This window comes from Littorina saxatilis, linkage group LG13 (assembly GCF_037325665.1).
Source record: "Littorina saxatilis isolate snail1 linkage group LG13, US_GU_Lsax_2.0, whole genome shotgun sequence".
NCBI lineage: Eukaryota > Metazoa > Mollusca > Gastropoda > Littorinimorpha > Littorinidae > Littorina > Littorina saxatilis.
In genome coordinates this window covers 43203763-43228218 of record NC_090257.1, presented here as the reverse complement: position 1 = coordinate 43228218, position 24456 = coordinate 43203763, and the positions used below count along the sequence as shown (strand labels likewise).

General features: G+C 42.6%; 2 long non-coding RNA genes across 2 annotated transcripts in view; both read left to right on the top strand.

Moving 5' to 3' along the window:
- Positions 1–24456, top strand: part of LOC138945805 (uncharacterized) — a 41856-nt gene that overhangs the window by 5360 nt on the left and 12040 nt on the right. The window lies entirely within an intron of this gene.
- LOC138946109 (uncharacterized) lies at positions 6563–8935 on the top strand. Its single transcript, XR_011449204.1, has 3 exons — positions 6563–6683; positions 7329–7448; positions 7797–8935. It is a non-coding gene; the product is annotated as an uncharacterized lncRNA (long non-coding RNA).

Below are 24456 nucleotides of genomic sequence, written 5' to 3'. Positions count from 1 at the left end.
TACTAGAGGAATACCCGGCTTCGCCGGTTTTTATCCACCAGTTTGTGCCCGGGGTCCACCTGAATATGCCCACCAAATTTGATGCAGAATATTTACGATATCACAAACAGAACTCTACAATCCACAGGTGTTGCTTTGCGAGCTATAAAGAGCTATAAATATCTCACAACTTCTAAGGCGCACAACTCTGCAGAGTCTGCTGTGAAGGGCGGCGGTAGTCTCCCTGTCACACCCGCCCCCCGTTTGAATTAACCGAACCATGGATCCTCCAAGCTTCGGTCCCTCCCAGATTCGTGGAATGGGAACAGCACGAAAATGATTCAGTGACCATAATGCCATTCATGATCATATCATGTCGAGTCCCATTCATGTTGACGACGCCGAATGTAATCGAGTGCCGAAACACCATAATCACCTTTGGAGGCGAAGTCCACTCACACAGGAATGAGACATTTAGAGCTTAGCTGTAAGCCCTTTTTAGTCTGTTATGGCTTCTCAGAGGAAGGTCAGAACATACCGACACATGATGATGATGATAAAATCGTTTATTTAACGTCACTCTGTAAAAACATTGGCGACATTTGTCTTAGATTAAGAACACACACAGGCACGCACACAAACATTCCCTTTATGTACAGTGGTTCACCACCCTCCCGCCCCCCGCACACTCTCGCTCATCTAATTAAAAATGGTGTTAAGAGATACTTGGATATAAAATGGTATTTTTAAAAGTTCTGATAAAAATATATAGTAGCTGTATGAGAAGCAATGGCGTCAGCCGCAGCAATGTCTCTTCATATCCAGGGACCAAGTGGGTGCGTGTGCATAAGTCCAGCGATAAGTTTGGGACCTTGCCACCCAAGGTCTTTATTAAAACTTAAAAGATAGCTTAATTTTTCCTTTGAGGTATTTGGCAGAATATTTCTATTTGAGTTTATAAACTGAGTCAGGGGTTGAAAGTGGCATGAGTTCAAATCACACTCCAAAGTCAAATGAGCAATGGTGAGGTCGGATTGACAGGTGCATTTAAGCTCTAGAAATTGGTAATTCCCAGCTTCTGCCCTAAGGCGGTTAATCCTTTTAATTACACGTGGGCATGCATTATAGGTGTTCATCTGTTTTGATGGGGCTTCCCGAATGAGCCAGCCAGAGCTCATAGCCTTGTGCATATATTTGTTCCTCCATTCTCTCCAGAGAAGAGAGTCTGTAAGGCTACTGATCTCAGAAGCAGACAATGGCAGGTCTACCTCGGAGGCGCCTATGCCTTGGGCAGCTTCTTTAGCGGCTTTGTCCGCTTTCTCGTTGCCAGGCACGTTCACGTGTGCTGGACACCAGACCAGGTTAATCTCGCTTCCTTTTTTTTATAATTTTATTTGCCAGCTCCTTTATGGCAATGACAAGATCATGTCTTTTTGATCTTTTGTTAGATCTTAATGCTTCAATGGCTGCTTTGGAGTCAGAGAATATAGCTATCTTTTGAGGAGGAGTGTTCTTGAGATTGAGATGAACAAGCGACATGCAGATGGCAAGGAGCTCAGCTGAGAAGATCGAGTTTCTGTTGCACAGTTTAAATTTCCCAGTCATGTCATCGCTGGGGATTACAAAAGCTGCGCCAGCCTTCTTGTCATTCAACACTGACCCGTCTGTGTAAACATGAACATGGCCTTTGTATACAATATCAATGTGCTCAAGGGCTTGTATCCTGAGTAATAACAGATCATCCTTTGTAGCTGTGCAATATTCTGTGTCAAAATTCATTTCTTTCATTGTCCATGAGGGATCACGAGATATGGGGTTTTGGGCCACATCATTTGGGTCGACACTGATTTCACTAAAGAGTGAAGCATTGAATTGAGCCAGTGAGGAGAAAGTAGTGCCAAAGTGGGCCTTTTTGTTTTGGACATGATTGTAATGCGGTTGTAGCTCCTCTTTTGTTGAGTTTTGCACTGTGTTGGCTCGAACATTGTAATCTGCGCAGCACTTACGCCGCCACATGTCAAGAGGGAGGAATCCTGCTTGGTGGTATACAATGGCCTGCTTTGAATGCCTTGGGTGTCCGAGGGCAAGCCGAAGGGCACGACATTCCGCTGACTGTAGCTTATCAAGCCATTTTCGAGCCGACGAGAAGTAGGCCTCCTGTCCATATGATAGTCTTGATCTTATAAGAGCTCTGGTGATGTTTGTTAGAATAACTGGGCACTTTGCCCATGGTTGGGCAGCCAGTATTTTAAGAAGGTTGATGGTCTTATTTGCTTTGCTTAAAAGATACTTTAAGTGAGCAGTCCATAGTCCATTTGAGGTGAAAAGTACGCCCAGATATTTCACCTGCTGACTGGGTGAGACAACAGATTTATCTAGTGAGAACTGTATCTTTTCTCGATCTTCCAGTTTTCGGTTTGTAAAGACAACGAATACAGTTGTCTCGACAGAGAGAGTGAAGCCATTCTCCCGCATATAGGTCGCAATTTTATCTATAGCTGTTTGCCACTCTTTAGAGAATTTGTGTTCTGTTTTATAGGTTTTGTTTTGATACTCTTTGCATAGAGCAATATCATCCGCATAAAGCGTCAGTTCGGCTCCATGTGTTTTAATTGTCGATATGTCATGCAGCATAATGCTAAAAAGCAGTGGTGCTATTACTGAGCCCTGTGGCACTCCCATGTCAACTTTGCGAGTGGATGATTTGGCACCTTTATAATCAGTTTGAAAGGATCTGTTCAGTAGAAAGCTTTTTATGTATTGAAACATATTACCACTGATGCCTAATTGCTTCAATTTGAACAACAATCGTTGGTGCCATACTGTATCGTAGGCTTTTTTGATGTCAAAAAAGACAACAAAGAGAGACTTCTTGCGTGAGAGAGCTTTCTTAATTTTGGAGGACAGTTTTACAATGTGATCCGAGACACCCCTGCCTCGACGGAAACCGGCTTGGCACAGGGGTATTACCTTTTTTCTTTCCATTTCATCTTCTAGTCTGGATTTTAGTATTCTTTCATAGATTGTGCTCAGATGGGAGGTCAGAGATATAGGGCGCCAGTTGGAAGGGTCAGCTCTTGGTTTTCCAGGCTTTAAAATGGGGATCACAACAGCCTCTTTCCAAGCTGTGGGAATCAGGCCAGACTTCCAGCATGTTGAATAAAAATCCAGTAAAAGATTTAATCCTTGGTTTGGTAAATGTTGTATGACCTGATAGTTTATTGGATCAGAACCACAGGCGGATCGGACTTTTGTCACCGATGCTATAGCCGTTTTCAGTTCTTGAATGGATAAGGGAGCATTTATTTTTAAGGAAGGGTTGAGTTCTGGGTCGTTTAAGTCCTGTTTATCCTCCCACTTCTTACGGAAGAGTTCCTGCTCACATAACAGTTTATCTGTTTGGCTTGCTGCTGCAAAAATATCTGCAAACAGTTCTGCTTTTTCAGGAAGGCTTTCATATTTTTTTCCTTCGTGCATAAGAGGACGTTCAGCCTGCTTGTGTCTGCATTTGAATTTTCTTATTTTGGTCCAAATTTTTCCAGCATCTCTGTAATCGCTCACTTTGCTGGAAATGTTTTCAAAATATTCTTTTTTTGCTTTGTCTATAATTTTGTCACATTGTTCTTCAGTTGATTTCATATTGTTGTGGTTTTGTGCAGACCTGAAGCGATCATACTTCTCTTTTGCAGTTCTTTTTAACCTGATGGCTGTTCTGCATTCTTCTGTCCACCATGGGCTCTGATCAGTTCTACTGGGTCCGATAAAAGGTTTTGTTTTGGGGATTGACAATTCCATTGCATTCAGCAGGTTTGATCTTAGCTGTTTATATTTGTTGTCGATACTTTCTTGGGACTCTGGATTGCCATCCAAGAGGGTATGTGCATCGGCAGACTTAGTGACAGCGTCCTTGAAAACTGCCCAGTCCGCCTTTTTATAATTGTATTTTAAGGCTTTTGGACCTGGCTCTGTGTGTGGTGATTTCCCAATAATGGATATCATGATTGGTAAGTGGTCGCTTTTTAATTTGTCTGACACAACGCACCAGTCCGTTGTTAATCCGAGAGTGGGACTAACCAAGGTTATGTCAATGGCGGAGGGGTGTTGGTTTGAGATATCGGGTATTCTGGTTGCTGATCCGTCATTTAGTAAGTACACATTTGATTGCGTTATATATACTGTTCAAAAAAAGAAACGCATAGTTGCTACTTGCCAAATTTGTTTTATTTTTCGAAAAAATTAACAGAAAATCCAATATTTAGATTATTTGTTTGAAATTTGGTATGGACACAGTTGAATGCACACACAGTTCATTTGCATCTTCAAATCAATCAGTCAATCAATACGATTGGGTGCCGAGGCTGTCAAGTCAGTAGGGGGTGTGACTGCCTTGAGCAGCAACAACTGCCCGGCACCTTCTGGGCATGGACTGGATCAGATGCCGGATATCTTGCTGTGGGATGGTGTCCCACTCCTCCTGAAGTGCCTGCAATAGATCGCGGTGATTTGCCGGCGCTTCTTCTCGCCTGCGCACACGTCTGTCCAATTCATCCCAGAGGTGTTCTATCGGGTTCATGTCTGGCGACATGGATGGCCAGGGAAGCACCTGAACATGGTGGTCGGTGAGGAACTGGGTGGTGAGTCGTGCTGTGTGCGGGCGAGCGTTGTCCTGCTTGAATATGGCATCCTGGTCAGCCAGAAGAGGAAGGGCGTGTGGGCGCAGAATTTCCTCCACGTATCGCTGGGCAGTTATGCGCCCTTGGACGTGCACCAGGGTGCTCCTTCCAGCGGTATTGATCGCCCCCCACACCATGACGCCTCCACCACCATGAACGGGTGCCTCATCCACACAGTTGGGCGCGTAACGTTCGTTTACTCTCCGGTAGACCCTCCTCCGACCATCATGTCGCTGGAGCAGGAAGTAGGACTCGTCGCTGAACCACACGTGTCTCCAGTGATTCCGGACGGTCCAGCGAAGGTGCTGGTTGCCCCACTGCACTCGGTTCTGGCGATGGCGGCGGGTGAGGACAGCTCCTCTGTGAGGTCTGCGAGCTCTCAAACCAGCTTCATGCAGGCGGTTCCGCACGGTCTGGTCCGATAATCGGCGTGGCCCGGGGAGAGCCTGGACAGAAGATGAGGCCGACAGGAAACGATTCCGGAGGTGGCGGAGCCGTATGAAGCGGTCGTGAGCAGCAGTTGTCGCCCTTGGTCTTCCCGCTCGTGGCAAGTCAGCAACGGAGCCAGTGGCTTGAAACCTGACCCACAGTCTACTGATGGTGCTCTGGGACACGTGGAAGTGCCTGGCGATTGCACTTTGACTTTGGCCTGCTTGTAAACGACCCAATGCAATTTGGCGGTCTTCTCTGCTCAATCGGGCCATCTTTCGTCGCTGAATTGTCGTCTGATTTCTTTGTGGCGAACAATCCGCTTTTATGGGTTTTGGAAGACATGGTGAGAGCTCAATATTCCCCGAGTTTCACGAGATTACACTGAAGCATGACGAGTGGTCATGCCAAATGAGCAATTTTGACATTGTAGCCACTGATAACGCATGCGTCACGTGCAGAGCTCACTTGTGGCAATGGACGAAAGGTCGACGACCAGATAAACATTTTCTGCAGTTTGGTGGATATCCTTGTAGCCATATAACTAAATTAACCAAATATTACAAGCTATGCGTTTCTTTTTTTGAACAGTTTACATATCAAATAGATCCAAATACCGTTTCGGATCCTAAACCTTTTCATTACTGCTGTCGGGCGGGGATGTAGCTCAGTCGGTAGCGCGCTGGATTCATGAGTTGTATCCAGTTGGCCGCTGTCAGCGTGAGTTCGTCCCCACGTTCGGCGAGAGATTTATTTCTCAGAGTCAACTTTGTGTGCAGACTCTCCTCGGTGTCCGAACACCCCCGTGTGTACACGCAAGCACAAGACCAAGTGCGCACGAAAAAGATCCTGTAATCCATGTCAGAGTTCGGTGGGTTATACTGAGAAACACGGAAAATACCCAGCATGTTTCCTCCGAAAGCGGCGTATGGCTGCCTAAATGGCGGGGTAAAAACGGTCATACACGTAAAAGCCGTGGGAGTTTCAGCCCATGAACGAACAAACAAACATTCAGTATTGCTGTCAAAACATGACGCAGTGTCAACAGATTGTTAGCGGTCATGTTCACAGATGTGTTCTGGCTTTTAGAACACTTTTTGATTGCAATTTATGTTCCTCATATTAGTGGGGCTCCTATGTTGCAGAATCACTCAACAATTAATCACATCTTGTGACAAACATCATACTTCGTGATATTGTTCCTTATGATGTTTTAAATGCTTTCAGATACAGAGCCACTTCAGAAATTGATTTTTGTGTTTATAATAATGAATAAAAGGCTGCACCTACAGCAGACGATTTTCATACCAAAAGCCATCAGCAGTAAATATTTCCAACTCAGCAAATGTAAACTTTAACAATGCACCAGAAGTTGTCTGGTGATAATATATACATGAAATAAATATTTTCATGGGTACTTTTGTGTTCTTGATCTTGATCTTGATATGTTACGCCAACAGGTCCCAAGCTTGGGAATATACGTGTTCTGTCATTTAGTTTTATATTTTTTTTAGAAAAGTATATATCCGCAGCTAGAAAATTCAAGATGGCGGCCTCCGTACCAATGCGTGTTTTGATTGAGCGAAAACAACGTTTGTGAGGGTAAGTTTTTAAGATTACCCTTTCATTCACCAATTTCACGTCATTATAATCTTTATTTGTCCCCTCGGGTCTGTTTTTGATCGGCTGAAGCTCTGAAATGCTGCACACTTTCAAATCTTGCTGAAAATGGATTGTGATAGATCTAGATCTATCTGTTGATTGAATGAAAGAAAACCATGCTCGCCACCCACATGATTTTGGACAAGTTAAAAGAACTTTGAATAAAAGGCAAGGAGACAGAGATTGTTCAAGGCATGATAATTAGTCCTGCCTATTATAAAGGACTTGACTTCCATAAGTTTCTGAAAAAACTGAGGGGGGGGGGGGTGACTTAGAGTGAGTAGGCCACAGTGACAATGACATGTACTAACTAGTAGGAGGGCCAGCTTGGGGGGGGGGGGGGGGGGGACCATTTCCCATGTCTCTACGGTCTTGTGATCAAACTTTCAAAGATGATAGCTAAAAGACAAAAGTATGCAATAAGCTTATGTGCTAATGAAATGAGAAATGAGTGGTTTTGAAAAAAGTGGTACCTCTCTCTGAGTCTGAGTCTCAACACTGTTACGATTTTGGTGTGCTACTTTTTTCTCAACCTTTTACTTAATTTAGGTTGACCGTGCATTGATGTGCATTTTATTTTAACAGAATATACAACTGAGGGTTACACCACATGCGGGTTCCTGAGAACAAGAGTGCTGCGTGAATACATTATGAGCAATTCTGCCGGTGCCACACAAACGAGCTGATTTCACCATTACTATCAAGGTTGGTACCTAATACCTCCAGAGTAGCTGAACAGTTTGCATCTTTTTTTTGATAATTAACAAGTATGCACACATATGCGTAAGCTACCTCTGTGAATTTGGTGGGTTTACCATACCCTCACAAGGGTCAACATTCTGTAAGCGACTGTTAGAATTCTAATGAATGTAGCGGCCAGCAAGATTTAAGAATCAGTTGGGTAACTGGAAACAGTTTTTTTGTATTGACCTTAAATAGTAAGAATTATACAAAAAGTTAAAATACAATTTTTGCATTTTATCTTTTGTGTGAAGACTTTGGCTAACTCTCTGAAATAGTAAACATTATTCAAATAAAATTGTCACTTTTCAGCTTTTGTATGAAGGGTACCCCAGGTGGATTTCCTACACCATGGATTTAGAGGAGGCCAGACATCTAAGACGGTCTGCTTCTCATCCCAGCTGATTTCAGTTTTCTGCTTATGAAGTGTGCATCGCTATGGAAAAGGATTCAGCCATTTTTTACTCACCACATTGCCAAAGCCATTGGCCCCGAGAAGTCACCCTGCCTGCCCATGTTTCACAGTTTTACAGACTGTGATACTGTGTTGTTCTTCGGTGGTATTGGGGGCTTGACAAGTATGGCATGCATTAGTAGACATCACACAATCTTTCCTCAGGTTGTCTGCTCTTCTTTGAGAGCTAAGTACTACTGACAGGTCAGTTCAAGAGCATTTTGTGGTACTTCTGCAGGACAAAACCAAACTTCCTGGGTGTGAACAGTGCTAGAAGGTACCTCTTCAGTCAAAAGCGCTGCCAAATTCCCCAAAACACCCTTACAAGTAACGTGCTGTTGCAGGACATGAGTTTGAGAAGAGCGGCAATCTACCAATTAGACTACGTCAGTAAATATACAATCAGGCAAACAACCCAACACCAATAATTGTGGGGCTGGCAGTCCAAGGCTGGAAAGTGGGAGTTATTTTGGACGAGCCTTCAAGAGGTATCCAGCATGTGCCGAGCCGAACGCATGAAGTGTGGAAGTGCTGTACAACAAAACGCTGCAAATGCTGCAAAGAAGGACTGAAGAGCTCTGCTCTCTGCAGCTGTGCTTGCATGCCTGTGAAAATCAGCAAATTAAACTGTGTAAAAATATTATTGCACCCATTTTCGTACCCCAACTCAAACATTCATTCCCGTATCATTTTATTCAAACTTTTTATGCCACTGCCAGTAAAGGCTCTCACAAATGGCACATCTTTCAGATAAAAGAAGATTTAGTTACAGGGGTCACATGACCGCCGCCAAATAAGGGTACCCTTAACGTGGCAAAGGGGATGTGATCACAACTTTAGGTACCCATTAAAAAGTCCAAAAAAATTCATGAGGCACAACATCTATCCAGAACAGGATGAATCTTTTTAGTGTTATGTCATTATTATACCTTTCATTTTTATCAATTTGATTTTTGGGGTACCCTTATTTAGGCGGCGGTCACATAACCCATGTAAATTCAATCTTTTATATTAAAGGAGTTCCAGATAGCCACGTTGTGTGCCCTTAATAGCATAGACACATGGAATAAAATGGCACTGGAATAAATGTTTTCGTTTTGGTACGAACATTTGTGCGATAGTTTTTTGTTGGCACAGGTTAGGTAAGCCAACGATTCTTCAACCCTGCCACCCACGCCGTCCAACCAATCGCTGCACCATTGATCATGTATACAGTATTGTTATGTTTGGCTCACGTAAGTGTAGCCTATGCGATCGTAACTTTGTCTGTCTGTGCGTGCGTGCGTGCGTATGTGCGTGTGTATGTCTGTGGTAGAAACTCTAACATTTGAAGACGTCACATTACATTGACGTCACATTATGACGTAAGAGGGTTAGACGTCACGCGAAGGAAGTACTGAAAGTCTCGGTCATTATTATTTTGAGCGCGCCGAGACTAGTTGGCAGTCGTGTCCTTGTAAGTAGGCTACATGCAGACAGACAGATCTAGATCTAGTGTCTCGCTTTCTTGCACAGTTTCACCTATGCTCTTTCTGTGTGTGTGTGTGTGTGTGTGTGTGTGCGTGTGTGTGCGTGCGTGTGTGTGTGTGTGTGTATGTGTGTCACTTGTGTGTGTGTGTGTGTGTGTGTGTGTGTGTGTGTGTGTGTGTGTGTGTGACGGAGTGATTGAGTTTGTGTTACTGTTTATCGATTTCTTACGTGAGCCTTGATGGCTTCGCCTCTTGTTTAACAATTGTTTCTGTTAGTTTCTATTGCAAGAGAATGACTTGTAGCATCACTGAAATACGCCTGAATACCTTTTTCACAGGCGGCCATTTTGATTTTTTTTTAAAACTACTGATTTTTTAATTTTTATCGGTTCCTCTGTGTCAGGTTTTGTTAAAGGCATATGTACGCGCTCCCGTGTTTACAAAGTGTAGTTTGCCCATAATCGATGTCAAACGCACCATAAGACCATGTAATGACGATATGTCGCGTCGCCATGCGCGGACCATATACATGCATTACAGCTTGTTTTAGAGTCTCAAAAACTTTGGATGTAAACAAAGACGCGGAGTTATTTCCCTTGCGTCAACGCTACCTCTGTTGGCAAATCTATAAATAGGACGATCCAGATCAAAATGAAAATTAACATATCTCAACATTGAAGGGGTCCTAGACCACAATATTTTGCAGGGAACTTAATTTAGCATGTCTCCAGCTGTTGGTAAAGCAATTAGCGTGTATAGTCATCGAGTACATATGGCTTTAAGCACATAAAACCATACATTTATACCAAATTTGGTGTTTGTCACATGAAATGAAATATGCCTAACATACCCAACCGTTTTTACTGGCGGCCATTTTGAATTTTGTTATAAAAACTACCGATTTTTTAATTTTTCGCGGTGGCTCTGTATCAGGTTTTGTTAAGCACATAAAACAGTACATGTATGCCAAATTTGGTGTTTGTCACAAGACTTGAAATGATTGATTTTGCAACATAGGAGCCCCACTAGTCTATATGGTCAAAGCGTCATTTTGTAATTTCCATAAAGCTTTGGGGAGACCGGGGAAAACCATGCTGTACTTTTTGAGCATGCGCTTTAAATGTCAGGAGTATATCCGATGTCCTAAAGTTCACGTTTGAAAAACCTTTTTGTCTCAAATGAAAAATCAATCAGATTCAGTGGTTAATAATTTGCGATTGGTTGTTTGAACAACGAAAAGGCAGGCGTCTTCAACCTCCGTTATTCGGCTCAAACGAAATCTGGTTCTTCGACTGAGTCAGGGGCCCGGAACTGTCTGTGTTCGTGGGGGAACTAAAATCACACCTTTAAATGGTCTTTTTTTAATTTCAAAACTGTGGCCTGGTCGATTTTTGCGTGAGGACTCGCGGCAACACCCGAAAACCCGGATTGTAAATAAATACACTCACCGACACAACAAAGGCAGCATCAACGGGTCTCTTGCTCAGAATGTGTATCCCGCGAGTTGTCTGCCTTGGACCACTGTTCGAAACGAGACGGACATCTTCATGTCACAGTTTGTTTTCTGCGATACCTTTCAGTTCCAAAAGGTCAGTCGTTGCAATCAATCATGTGGGACCTTTATTACCCTTCTCTCCTGGTCAGTCAGAATTATATATGAAGTGTATCAGCAATTATGCCATGGGATATTTAACACCTACCTGCCGGCCAAGTGTTTTGTTGTTTAATTGCAGTTTTGAGTTACTGGCCGCGGCTCCAGTGCTGCTGGTATGGCTTTTTTTTCTAGTTTTGTTTCCTTATCTGTTTTAATACACCGACTCGAGAGTGTCCGTAATATGAGTAACGCGTGCGTGGCCTTCTATGCAGCGTTATCTTTCAAGCATTCTGTCAGTGCTGTAGTGTTTTTTGTGGATTTCCCTTACGGAGTAAGGGAAACAACTCCCTTTTCCGAAGCGTGGCTAAAGAAGACGGACGAGCGCGCCATAACAAGAGACTTTGGTAAGTCTACCTGTGAGGGCTCGCTAACCTTTATGTGACTCAATTATGTAGTCGTGGCGTTATGCTGTCCGGGCTTACGATAAGACTGGGCCTTACAAGCCCCGGGCGGCGTTTACGTCTTTTACCTAGCAGCACTTTCCGAGCTGGGCTTGGGTGCTGCCTTTTAGTTTTACCACGTGTGTTTTCATACATGTACGTCAGGGTGAGCCTGCTCTTTCGGGTAGGCTGATATCGTAGGGGTTAGCCTGGGACCGTGGCAGTGTCCTAGAATTGACTCCCGTGCCTTTTCTGTTTAATGTGACATGTTGCAACCTGCATGTCAAAATGTTTTGTGCAAAGCATTGTATTTCTCATGAATGCATTAATAATGTGTTAGCGGCACGTGCGAGAAGGGTCACTTTACAAAATGGCGACAGGTCAGTGACCATCTTCCCGCTGACATCACATGACCTCATGAATATTGATTGGGGTGATGGGGTCCCATGAATATTAAGTGGGGTTATGACTTATGTGGACCATGCTCTGGTGCATTTTTGGGAAGTACTCTGTTTTTGTCGTGTATTATTCCCCCTGTGGGGGGACAAAGGAAATTTCTGGGTCACGTTTTTTTCTGGGTTTTTTTCGGGGTGCACACCCAAATTCATAATGTTTTCAATTATTTTGTCTACTGAATCCTTTTCAGATTCATACCTTCTTTACGACCTATGAATCTTTGTGGGTTCTGTCCCAAGGAGATGGGTGGACAGTAGATGTACAGTTTGGCTATTTATTCTGTTCTTTCAAAAATAACGCGGGCTATATTTTCAACTAGATTATACTGATCTGTCTCTCCTCACCGACTGTCGTGTCAGTGGCTTAACTGCTGACCGTGCATGATATTAGCCCCATGTCATCGGTATGGGAGGACAGGGTAATATTTTCTGATGGTTGTCATTTTCAATTGGGCTTGAAAATATTACTAGATTCCTAGTACTGTATTTCTCTCGCCGGTGACGTGTCAGCAGCTTAGCTGTTGACCGTGCATGTATACTGTTCAAAAAAAGAAACGCATAGTTGCTACTTGCCAAATTTGTTTTATTTTTCGAAAAAATTAACAGAAAATCCAATATTTAGATCATTTGTTTGAAATTTGGTATGGACACAGTTGAATGCACACACAGTTCATTTGCATCTTCAAATCAATCAGTCAATCAATACGATTGGGTGCCGAGGCTGTCAAGTCAGTAGGGGGTGTGACTGCCTTGAGCAGCAACAACTGCCCGGCACCTTCTGGGCCCGTATGCTTATGGGGGAAGTTCGCGACAACTCCCGAAGTTTTGAGTGACATCGGAAGTACTTGCCTCATTTTTGTATGCATGGGCCGGAAAAAGGGTTTACTTCGAAGCAAAGCGAGGGAGTAACTCAGGGTATTTTGCGACTACTTCTAAAGTTTTGAGCGACATCGGAAGTACATCCTCACTTTCGCATGCATGGGACGAAAAAAGAGTTGACTTTGGAAGCTAACGAGGAAGTAAATGAGGGTAAATGTACTACAGCCAGACCCAGTAGTAAACACGCTACTTCCACAGTTTCTCAGTGCAAAAAGGCAGGGCTTTTCTTCAGTTTTTCATATCAAACCGAGCTGACGCAAATGAAAGTCCCAAAGAGAGAAAATAGAAGGAAAAGTCGTATCTTGTGCATGCATTTCGTGCAAATTTCCCTGAATACAAACCTGAGTTGCCAGCTTTGACTTTTGTTTGTTCTGGGTTATTGGCCACCACTCTTTCATCCCCGCTTATACGAGGGGGTTACTGTGTTTCTATGAAAATGGGCGTCGTTGTGTGCATGAGTGTGAGTGTGTGTGTGTGTGTGTGTATGTGTACGTGGAGGTGTGTGTGTGTTTGTATGTATTTGTGCGAGTGCCTGCCTGCCTGTGTGTGCATGCGTGCGGGTATAATTGTGCGTCTGTTCCTTCATACGTTTGTTTGCGTGTGTTTGTGTGTGCATGTGAGTGTGTGTTTGTGTGTGCGTGCGTGCGTGCATGTGTAGTTGTGCATCTGTTTAATCATTCGTTTGTTTACGTGCACGCGCGCACATGTGAGTGTGTGTATGTGTTTGTATGTATTTGTGCGACTGCCTGCCTGTGTGTGCGTTTGCGTGCGCGTGTGTGCGTGTGTGTGTGCGCGTGCGTGCGTGTGTTTTTGTGTGTGTGTGTGCGTGTGTTCGATGGTGCGTGTGTGTGTGTGCACCCCCCATTCCCCCTTACCACACACTATTATGAGCTGAGTATTTGTGCCTCGATATTTTATTGATGTTCTTACGTTTTATGTTGTTTATTATGATTCACCACACCCGAGTTTCTCTTAATTGAGATAATACAGTGTTCTATGTCTATGTCTATGTCTAACACACATGCACACACGCGCGTAGGCTAAACAAATCCAATCTTGACTTTCAACTTTATATTAACATTATAATTATCCTGTTCACAATTAACGAGGACAAACAAAATTTACATATACCAAAGTACAACAATTTATCTTTTGTAAAATTTCGGACACACATTTCCCCAATTAATATGAAAGTCACTGAACTTATCTTCTTTTCACTACACCTTATATCTTGATTCCCCAAACACTGATTGATTTCTGCCTTTTCAAATTTACCAGTTACCCAAACGTTCGCTCTAACCAACCTATTTTTTCCAAAATTTTACCGATACACAATCATTAAAAAAAAGAAGAGGTTTAACATAACCGACTTCGCTACCACATAAAAAAAAAATTAATGTTTTATTCTCCCCAACATTCTGGTCAACAAAATCATTATTATAGACAGTCTATCAATTTCAAGACAATCATCACAGCTTTGAACCGACCCTTTTGTTCAACCAGGCAGAAGCAACAACTATAGTAAAAGCTACAGCGCGATCAACGTTCGCCCATTTACGAACTCGCGATGAGATTTGTTTCCTCTGGTCACCAAGCCTACCGTTTACAAACGCATGCGCACTAATTGGGATTCCCCCAATTTCCTCGACCTTGACCTCAGAACTCTCGAAGCCACTACTTCGGCTTTCAATTTAGCTCTTGCATACCGAGTAGCTGGCAACTTTGCTTCCGAAGTTCCCACTTTCAATGTTAATTTGCAGGGTCTCTCACTTGACATTATTATACGACGATATCGCTTCTTAAGGGTCCTTACCCATCCAAAAGAAAGCTCCAACGCATACTACAATTGCAGGACATTCCTGTTTTTAAGGCAGCTCATTGGGAAATGAGCTCAGACAGAATATCGAAGGCGTGAAATGCGTCAATCGAGCAACTGTCGTAACTTGGCTACAATGAGACGATCGGCTACCTTGCACCATTAACACGAACTGTGACATTCTTGTTTAATTTAGGTGAAATACTTGAAACAGAGTGGCTCAAAAGCGACAGTTCGATCAGTTACTAACCGAAAAAAACGAGCTCGAGTCATTCGGCGAAGGTGGCGAGCTTTCAAACCATCACGACTGAATAACTCATATTTCATCTTACCATCACGCGTTTTTCACACGAGTAGCATGGTGCAGTGGTTACGGATTCGGAAATTCAATCCGGCGCTCTGGGTTCAAGTGCCGCTGGGAGCAAACCTTTTTTAATTTTTCTTTTTATTAATCTTTTTCTTGAAAGGCCTGAATTGCATTCAGGCTGCAACAACCGGTTTTTGTCTCTGTGTTCATTTTTTTTTAATTGCGTAAAGAAACTGTCCTATGCTTTCACAAAAAATCCAATCTTGACTTTCAACTGTACATTAATATAAAAAGCAGGAAAAAAGAACAGAAAAAAATATCAATAAAGACGGATGCTCCCCGATAACAAACAAAAAAAAGAAAGGGTTGAAGCTGCCTGCCAACTGAGATAAAAAATTTTAAAAAAGGAGAAAAAAGTTCAACATAATCATTTATTTTTCTCCCTAACATTCAGGTCAACAAAGTCATTGTCATAGCTAGGCAGTCATTCGATTCCAAGACAATCATCACAGGTTTGAACCGACCCTTTCGTTTAACCATTCAAAATACAACAGCAATAACGCTGTTAGTACTACAGCGCGCACAACGTTCGCCATCAGGGCCGGACCAAATGAGTTGTAAGGGGGGGGGGGGGGGGGGGTTCCTCCTTTTTTTTTGGGGGGGGGCAAATCAGCGAATTTATTTTTAAAAAAACACATGTATGCTTTTTCCAGGGGTGGGGTTCTGGAACCCCCCCCCCTGGGTCCGGCCCTGGCCCTTTTGAACTCACGATGAGACTTGTTTCTTCTGGTCGCCAAGCTTACCGTTAACAAATGCATGTACCGTAAAGTACCTTGTAAGCGCCCACCCCCCCTGTGCACCAATTCCGACCCAAAGTAGGGGGTGGGCGCTTACTAGGTACTACACCCTATGCACGAGCAGTTTTCAGTAAGAAAGTTTGATCACTTCGTAATCATATCTTCTTTCTTTTTTCATCTTCCATTGTTTTTCTTGTTCGTATTGTCATTAGAAGAGCTTGGGGAGACAAATGTCGTCGCATCCTTTTCTTGTCTGCAGAGGTGCCGCTGTCGGCCGCACTGTGTCTCTGTTTCCCTTGAACAAGGGGTACGTCTTCTGGATATGGGCAGCAGTCTATTTTACTTGGCCAAAGCTAGAAAGAGAGAGAGAGAGAGAGAGCGAGAGGAGGGGGAGTATTGTAGTGTGTGTGTGTGTGTGTGTGTGCCGTGTGTGTGAGTGTGTGTGTGTGAGAGAGTGTGTGTGTTTCCATTGGCGTTATTATCCAAATAGTCAAGAGCTGACAGCTTAAATGCAACAGTGTACGATTTGATCCGCGGCATCTTGTAATCATTGACTTGCAGGCGTTTAGATCCAAGGCGTGCAGACACACGTGAGAGGGTTTGCAAGAAAGGGAAATCATTCACAAAACTAGCAGATCAAGTGCGGAATTTTTATTTCCCCTGATTTCAATGGTGTAAAGTGGGGGGTGGGCGCTTACAAGGTACTATACCCTATGCACGGTTTTGGACTAAAAGTGGGGGGTGGGCGCTTACTCGATACTGGGCGCTTACAAGGTACTTTACGGTACTAGTTGGGATTCCCCCAATTTTCGCGACCTTGACCGAATACTCTCGAAGTCAGCACTACGGCGTTCATGCATAGGGAACAGTTAGAAAGTTAACTTCGGGAGTTCCCACTTTCAAAAGAGGCCTCTACTTCCAGTGTTTCTGACTTCCAGTTCATGCATACGGGCCCTGGGCATGGACTGGATCAGATGCCGGATATCTTGCTGTGGGATGGTGTCCCACTCCTCCTGAAGTGCCTGCAATAGATCGCGGTGATTTGCCGGCGCTTCTTCTCGCCTGCGCACACGTCTGTCCAATTCATCCCAGAGGTGTTCTATCGGGTTCATGTCTGGCGACATGGATGGCCAGGGAAGCACCTGGATATGGTGGTCGGTGAGGAACTGGGTGGTGAGTCGTGCTGTGTGCGGGCGAGCATTGTCCTGCTGGAATATGGTCATGGCTCAGAAAAGGTGTCGAATGTGTGGGACACTTGAGTCACAAATACAAACTCTTGGATTACTTTCCATTTTGGGGTCCAGCAAAACTGTTTATGTGTTTAGTTGTGTCTGGGCAGTAACAATGTATTTTCATCAATTACTGCGGAATGAATTGCATTTTAAATTTTAACTGGAGTGTGTTACATAACACCGTGTCACACATTGTTTTCTAATATACAGTTAACAGTAAACCTATTACACAATAAAAGTTAACTGCATTAGTTAGTATCTACCTTGATCTTCATTTGTGAAAAGTGGCATTCCCCGACAGCAATAATCTGCATATCTAGGTACCCTAGGAATGTGTGTATGTTACATGAACACCAATAAACAAAACAACGATCAAACAAGTACTCAAAGAACTGAAAAGATTACTGTTTCAGCAGTCAATCAATTCTTAGTTCCACACACTTCATACGGACAGTCTGCACAAAAAATCAAATCAGAACAAGATGTGAAAATGTATTCAAACAAAAATCAACTTTCTGTGTCTCACAACACAGACATTCAAAACTGCTAAATTCCTATTTATTTTACACACAAAACCTTAGAAATACATGTAATGGGAAGAGAAACAAGTACATAATAGTAAAGAGTTGAAATGCATCAATGATACCGGACCCGTTATTCCCATTATCAGTTATCTGTCAAGTCATTCCTAAAAGTTTCCAATGAGTGTGTTACATTTCACCAAAAAAATCAAACTTTAGGACACTGTCAAGATATTCACATGAAAAATGCATGCAAAAGAATGAAAAATGAAAGAGCAAAACCATAACAACCTAACAATGATGTCTTATGACTTCTACCATGCTCCAATTCACAATACAGAGAAGATTTTCTCACTTTTGACACTGAGTGTGTTACATTTCACCAAAAAAGTCTTACTTCACATTATTTTGTAAGGTATAAAGCATATATCCATCCACTTGGTAATGAAAACAATACACTGTACAACAAAACTTGATAAACCCCCCAAAAAATCTTCAGGTTAAAGGCGGATTTTGAAGCTATCAAGAAAAATGCTGTTTATTCGCCAATGAGTGTGTTACAAAACACTGTCATAACATGAACAAAACGTTGTTCATATTCAGTGCATTCAGTTAATTGTGAAATTAATTGTAAGAATGACACCATGGTTGCTACACAACTATTGAAACTATTGTTGACACATTCCGACAGCAATAATCTGCATATCTAGGTACCCTAGGCAAGTGTGTGTGTTACATGAACACCAATAAACAAAACAACGATCAAACAAGTACTCAAAGAACTGAAAATTACCAATCCTTCAAAGTAAATTGTAACAAGAAGGGCAAAGCCCATACGACTCACATGCTTGACCTTGACCTTTACATGACCTTGACCTTCAGGGTCAAGGTCAAATAACTAAACCTAGCAATGACATCATACACTAAGAACTGCTTTTTTCACACATTTTTCCTACCAAAATACATGTGACCTTGACCCAAGGTCAAGGTCATCCAAGGTCATGCAACACAAAGCTGTTAATTCAAGACATAGGAAGTACAATGGTGCTTATTGGCTCTTTCTACCATGAGATATGGTCACTTTTAGTGGTTCACTACCTTATTTTGGTCACATTTCATAAGGGTCAAAGTGACCTTGACCTTGATCATATGTGACCAAATGTGTCTCATGAGGAAAGCATAACATGTGCTTTTAAGTTTGAAACAGTTATCTTCCATAGTTCAGGGTCAAGGTCACTTCAAAATATGTATACAATCCAACTTTGAAGAGCTCCTGTGACCTTGACCTTGAGGCAAGGTAAACCAAACTGGTATCAAAAGATGGGGCTTACTTTGCCCTATATATCATATATAGGTGAGGTATTGAATCTCAAAAACTTCAGAGAAAATGGGAAAAATGAGAAAAATAGCTGTTTTTGAGTCACTTGAGAAAAAGTGACTCTATGTAATCGGTCAGTGTTAGTCTGTCCGGCCGGCCGTCCGGCCGGCCGTCCGGCCGGCCGTCCGTAGACACCACCTTAACGTTGGACTTTTCTCGGAAACTATCAAAGCGATCGGGCTCATATTTTGTTTAGTCGTGACCTCCAATGACCTCTACACTTTAACGATGGTTTCGTTGACCTTTGACCTTTTTCAAGGTCACAGGTCAGCGTCAAAGGAAAAATTAGACATTTTATATCTTTTCTCGGAAACTATCAAAGCGATCGGGCTCATATTTTGTTTAGTCGTGACCTCCAATGACCTCTACACTTTAACGATGGTTTCGTTGACCTTTGACCTTTTTCAAGGTCACAGGTCAGCGTCAAAGGAAAAATTAGACATTTTATATCTTTGACAAAGTTCATCGGATGTGATTGAAACTTTGTAGGATTATTCTTTACATCAAAGTATTTACATCTGTAGCCTTTTACGAACGTTATCAGAAAAACAAGGGAGATAACTAGCCTTTTCTGTTCGGCAACACACAACTTAACACTTTCGTGACGGGAGGCGACTATATTAGTAATAACGCTGCAACGCCCACGGACGGGAAGCGACTATTTTAGTATTAGACATACAAGGTACACGACTCGTGATTGCTTCCCGGTTTTTGAAGCTTGCAGTAAATTGAGTTGTTTCCCTTGATACACGTGGTTTTCTCTTCCGGCTTGATCAAATTAATGCAGATTTGCGTGGTGTTTTCGAACAAAAAAAATGAATCGAAGGCGAGCCTTGTCACGGGAGGAGATTCTCCGGATGTTGGATCTTGAGGATCCTGTAGATCATGATACATCGTGTCGTTTTAGCCTCAAGAAAGCGATAATAGCAGTGATATTGAGGAAGAAACAGTCCCGTTGTTGCTAGTACGAGTCGGCAACTACACGTGGTAGGGGGTGATACTGCTAGACGAACATGTATCTCGGAATCGTGCAGGAGCTATGGGGGCGTGGCAGCACTGATAACAATGGATGGCTGGAGCCTTCAAATCCTTTTGGAATTGTTCATAGGTGGACAGTTGGTACTTTGTTGTGAAAATGTGACTTATATTCAATATGGATTACCTAGACATCATTTGGTGAGTGTTACAGTTTTGTTTCATTTGAGTCAGGATGCTGTGAGTGAATGCGTGATTTGCTTGTTTTTTTCTTTGTACTGTCTCCTTATTTCTGTGTACAATGTTAACAATATTTCAGCTAATTCATAGGTTTTACACCTTGTTTGGTTATAACATTATTAATAATACTTTCTGTTAAAAAATAACTTTTAAAAAAAGCAGTGGAAAATAAAACACACACAAAAAAACGTTAAAAAACACAAATTATCCCCCTTTCACCCCCCTTTCACCCCCCTTTGCTAAAACAAATCGCGTGACAAACTTATAAATAGCACGACTGAACGGGGCATCCATTTTTGAATTAGTACACAAAATTTGGTGGTGATTGGACTTAATTCAAGCTTGCTAGACAGATTTCTTTACAGTTACTGATTTTTGGGAAGTTTCTTGGTGGCAAGCTTGGGCAGGCAGGACGTTAACGCCGTGGCAGTGCTAGTCACAATAGTGTTAACGTTGGGCTTTTCTCGGAAACTATAAAAGTGACCGGGCTCAAATTTTATGTGAACGTGACTCATTGTGTTGTGAATAGCAATTTCTTCCTGTCCATCTGATGCCTCATATAATATTCAGAACTGCGAAAGTGACTCGATCGAGCGTTTGCTCTTCTTGTTTAGACAACATTTATGGCCCCTGCGACCTTGACCTTGAAGCAAGGTCAAGATGCTATGTATGGTTTTTGGGGCCTTGTCATCATACACCATCTTGCCAAATTTGGTACTGATAGACTGAATAGTGTCCAAGAAATATCCAACGTTAAAGTTTTCCGGACGGACGGACGACTCGGGTGAGTACATAGACTCACTTTTGCTTCGCATGTGAGTCAAAAAAACACTCTAATTCATAACAATAAACGCAGACATCCTTTTCTGTTTACTTGATTCATTCCTTACTTTGTTCCAGCAAGATTTAAATAATTTTCAAGATAACTGTACAAACTATTGGAGTGTGTTACCTCTCACGATGTGCGAGTGGTGTGAGTAACACACTCAACACTGTTCCTAAAAAAACCCACTCTAATTGAAAACAATAAACGCAGACATCATTTTCTGTTTACTTGATTCATTCCTTACTTTGTTCCAGCAAGATTTAATTAATTTTCAAGATAACTCTACAAACGATTGGAGTGTGTTACCTCTCACGATGTGCGAGTGGTGTGAGTAACACACTCAACGCTGTTCCAAAAAAACCCCACTCTAATTCAAAACAATAAACGCAGACATCATTTTCTGTTTACTTGATTCATTCCTTACTTTGTTCCAGCAAGATTTAAATAATTTTCAAGATAACTCTACAAACGATTGGAGTGTGTTACCTCTCACAATGTGCGAGTGGTGTGAGTAACACACTCAACACTGTTCCTAAAAAAAACCACTCTAATTCAAAACAATAAACGCAGACATCATTTTCTGTTTACTTGATTCATTCCTTACTTTGTTCCAGCAAGATTTAAATAATTTTCAAGATAACTCTACAAACGATTGGAGTGTGTTACCTCTCACGATGTGCGAGTGGTGTGAGTAACACACTCAACACTGTTCCAAAAAAACCCCACTCTAATTCAAAACAATAAACGCAGACATCATTTTCTGTTTACTTGATTCATTCCTTACTTTGTTCCAGCAAGATTTAAATAATTTTCAAGATAACTCTACAAACGATTGGAGTGTGTTACCTCTCACGATGTGCGAGTGGTGTGAGTAACGCACTCAATGTAAAAAAACATATATTTCTTTTTCCTGTAATTTATTTCATTAAATTGGCATGAAAACAAAGCACAAGGTGAACTGTATGGAAAGATTATAGAAAAGGCCAGAAAAAACACATGCAATGACATGAACGCTGAATAACTTGGGAAATTGGTTGAATCGTCTCAAACATATGTCTTTAAAAATCAAAATAAAGAAAAATCTTTGTCCTAAAAAATGCAAATTTTATCAAAACAAATCACAATAACACTTCTAACTTTCAGATGAAAAAAAAAGGAAATAAGTTGTTATTTAGTGAAAATAACAGTGTTTCAAACTGTAGGTGAGTACGTTACATACAACGAAAAACCAGTGGTTCTTACTTTGGCCGTTTACGTCCATGTCCTCCATGCCACACTGAGTTCTGAGTTCGAGACAGTCAATGCAACTTTGTAGCAGACGATAGAACAGTTGTTTCCACCGTTGGAAGTCAGGAACATGTCGATAAACAACTTTGATTTACGTTGTTACTTTTCGCGGTAACACGAAAGTACACAACAACGAACTTAAGACTTATTTTCATTGCTTTGTCTTCTGTGTTTGTGCATATTTTTTTTTTTAAGTAGTAGATTGTTCTTTCTTGTCCAAGTTTATCGCTTAGTTCAACGTCTGTCATCATTATTAAAAGCGCGGCAAAAGCTAAAACTGCCTACGTGACTCCAAACACGAAAAGTAACATACTCACCGTTGGATCTAAACTTGATCTCAGCCGACTGTTGGGGTGAGGTACTGGTTATCGTGCAGTATGTAAACAATAACTAACACCTTCTCTTTCCATCTCCATCAAGTTCTTATCCAAGCAGTGTGTGTAGTAAGCGCAAATACGACGTTTCGACACCAAGTAAAAAAGTGTCCCAACTTCCGGCCCGAAAATCGACGTAAATTCACTCTACTATTGCGCCTTGCTCGAAAACAAAGTCATCAAACCTTTCGGTTTCTACCAGAATAGTAACTGTATTCATATCTGCACCCCGTGTCAGTACTTTCAAAGGTAGAATAAACCATAACTGAGCGTGTGGGGCGTTTGAATGGGGCAAGGGTGGAGTTCGACGCCATTTCTGAGCCGTGACCATATGGCATCCTGGTCAGCCAGAAGAGGAAGGGCGTGTGGGCGCAGAATTTCCTCCACGTATCGCTGGGCAGTTATGCGCCCTTGGACGTGCACCAGCGGTATTGATCGCCCCCCACACCATGACGCCTCCACCACCATGAACGGGTGCCTCATCCACACAGTTGGGCGCGTAACGTTCGTTTACTCTCCGGTAGACCCTCCTCCGACCATCATGTCGCTGGAGCAGGAAGTAGGACTCGTCGCTGAACCACACGTGTCTCCAGTGATTCCGGACGGTCCAGCGAAGGTGCTGGTTGCCCCACTGCACTCGGTTCTGGCGATGGCGGCGGGTGAGGACAGCTCCTCTGTGAGGTCTGCGAGCTCTCAAACCAGCTTCATGCAGGCAGTTCCGCACGGTCTGGTCCGATAATCGGTGTGGCCCGGGGAGAGCCTGGACAGAAGATGAGGCCGACAGGAAACGATTCCGGAGGTGGCGGAGCCGTATGAAGCGGTCGTGAGCAGCAGTTGTCGCCCTTGGTCTTCCCGCTCGTGGCAAGTCAGCAACGGAGCCAGTGGCTTGAAACCTGACCCACAGTCTACTGATGGTGCTCTGGGACACGTGGAAGTGCCTGGCGATTGCACTTTGACTTTGGCCTGCTTGTAAACGACCCAATGCAATTTGGCGGTCTTCTCTGCTCAATCGGGCCATCTTTCGTCGCTGAATTGTCGTCTGATTTCTTTGTGGCGAACAATCCGCTTTTATGGGTTTTGGAAGACATGGTGAGAGCTCAATATTCCCCGAGTTTCACGAGATTACACTGAAGCATGACGAGTGGTCATGCCAAATGAGCAATTTTGACATTGTAGCCACTGATAACGCATGCGTCACGTGCAGAGCTCACTTGTGGCAATGGACGAAAGGTCGACGACCAGATAAACATTTTCTGCAGTTTGGTGGATATCCTTGTAGCCATAGATAACTAAATTAACCAAATATTACAAGCTATGCGTTTCTTTTTTTGAACAGTATACATGGCCCCATGACATCCGGCAGTCGATTACAGATAATTTTAATGATTCATTTGTTTACAATGTTCCGTCTGTTGTGACTTTTCTGTAATCCATTTTGTTTAGTTTGGTTTACGCAATGAGATTGCTGGGACGTGACCTGGGATGGGAAACTGCTCTTGGGTCCTATCCCAGTAGATAATTATAGTATAGGCAAATTTACTTTGTTTGGACTTTTTCTAATTGTGAGGTCGATTAAAACGGGCTAAAATATCCATAAAGCATTTCTGACCTGTATTCCCCTTTACCTATGACGCGTTAACTGCTTATCGGTTAACTGACATCAGTGTAGTCGGGTACAGCTTTAAATTCGCTTGACAATAACCTAATTAAATTTCATTGGGCTTTTATATCTCTAGGCTTTCCTAGTACTGTATTTTTCGTTCCGGTGACGCGTCATCAGCTTAGCTGTTGACCGTGCATGTACTGAGCCCCATGACAGCCGGTTGTTGAATACAGCTCAATTGGTGTTATATGTCTTTTTTCCTGAGTGTGAAACTTGTATTTATTTCCAGATATATTTTCGTTTTGGTTCTTGGTTTTGTATTTAA